Genomic DNA, 1941 nt, shown 5'->3' on the forward strand with positions numbered 1-1941 from the left:
GTGGGCGCCTGTAGTCTCAGTTACTTGGAAGGATGAGGCAACAGAATGGCTTAAGCCCAAGCATTTGAGGTTGCTGTGAGTTTTGAAGGCACAGCACTCTACTGAGGGCAACATATTGAGACTCTGTCTCAAGAAACAGTACAAAACACGGCAGCACCTGTGGCTCAAGGAGTAGGGTGCCAGCCCCATATAGTGGAGGTTGGAGGTTCAAACCCAGCCCTGGCAAAAAACTGCCAAAAAAAAAAAAGAAACCAAAACAAACAAACACAAAAACTAGCCAGGCATTGTGGTGGTTGCTTGTACTTCCATCTACTGGAGAGGCTGAAGCAAGAGGATCTCTTGAGTGAAAGACTTTGAGGTTGCTGAGAGCTATGATGATGCCACAGCACTCTACTTAAGGACACACAGAGACTCTGTGACAGAAAAAAAAAAAAAATATATATATGCATATATATATATATAGAGAGAGAATATATTATAACAAACTAAAAAATATAAAGAGTTAAAATTTTTGCATTCAATTGAAGTTAGCTTGTTATGAGACTGAATTATATTGTTATGGCTTCAAGAACTTTTTATAATTACCATTCTTCAAGGTGTTCGGAAAGAATCTTTAGAATTCATGTAAGATAAACTAAGTAGGAAATCAGACTAATTACAAAAATCAATAAAGCAGAAGTGAATATAGCAAGAAAAGAAATGAGGATAACATATCTAGAAGAAATAAAGTAATAGTAACTTTAACTCATTTATATTTAATCTAACTCAATCTAAAAAGACGATATGGTTGAATGAACTTACAATAAATGAGTTTCTACAATATTAGTTCTAGAGAAGACTCTTCATAGATTTCAGGACTGAAATAGGCTAAAAGTAAAAAGACAAAAAATCCATACACCAAGCAAATAGTAACTGAAAATTGGTGGAGTAGCTATAATTCTATGAGACAATATACACTTGTGGCCTAAACATCTAGCAGAAAAATGTAGTAATAAAGAGGCCCCCTTACCCTGCATCCTCAATATCTATATATACTCACAAACCTCATTTAGGTATATTATATTATACATCTTGTAAAAGTGAGACCCCCCCATCTCATTTAGGTGTTTTACATTACGTATCTTGAGAAAAGTGATAATAGGTGAAAAAGCTACTATTTGATGCAATAAACTAAAACATATATATATCATCATTGCTTCCCAATATATGAAATAAATCATGACAGAAGTAAAAGAATAAGCAGCAACATGGTTTAATTTATACCCAACTTTTTTTCCCTTTTTTAAAATTTCAGATTAATGAGGGTACAATTAGGTTACAATGTCTGCATTTGTTAGGTCAAGTTGCGCTTGTAGTTGTGTCCCTCACCCAGGAGATGTGCCATATACCCTTACATAAGATACTGTTTTCAATAATCAATCGAAAGATTAGAAAAAGATTAATAGGCTCCTGTGGCTCAGTTAGTTGGGCACGGGCCCCATATACCAAGGGTGGTGTGTTCGAACCCAGCCCCTGTCAAACTGCAACAAAAAAATACACGGTCATCGTGGTGGATGCCTGTACTCCCAGCTACTGTGGAGGCTGAGGCAAGAGAATCGCCTAATGGCTCGGCACCTGTAGCTCAAGCAGCTAAGGGCCAGCCACATACACCAGTGCTGGTGGGTTTGAATACAGCCTGGGCCTGGGAAACAACGATGACTGCAACCAAAAAATAGCTGAGTATTGTGGCAGGCGCCTGTAGTCCCAGCTACTTGGGAGGCTGAGGCAAGAGAATCACTTAAGCCCAGGAGTTGGAGGTTGCTGCGACCTATGATGCCAGAGCACTCTACCCAGGGCAAAAGTTTGAGGCTCACTCTCAAAGGAAAAAACAGAGAATCACCTAAGCCCAAGAGCTGGAGGTGGCTGCCAGCCATGATGCCATGGCACTCTACGGAAGACAAT

The 1941-nt window shown here is 39.1% G+C and overlaps 1 protein-coding gene across 1 annotated transcript in view; it reads right to left on the minus strand.

Moving 5' to 3' along the window:
• The window catches only part of LOC100955839 (zinc finger protein 91-like), a gene marked incomplete at its 5' end in the record, with an annotated part of 151410 nt that overhangs the window by 6845 nt on the left and 142624 nt on the right, over window positions 1-1941 (minus strand). The gene's annotated exons all lie outside the window — the stretch shown is intronic.

This window comes from Otolemur garnettii, unplaced genomic scaffold (genome assembly GCF_000181295.1).
Source record: "Otolemur garnettii isolate 467f Iridium unplaced genomic scaffold, OtoGar3 scaffold00305, whole genome shotgun sequence".
Taxonomy (NCBI): Eukaryota; Metazoa; Chordata; class Mammalia; order Primates; family Galagidae; genus Otolemur; species Otolemur garnettii.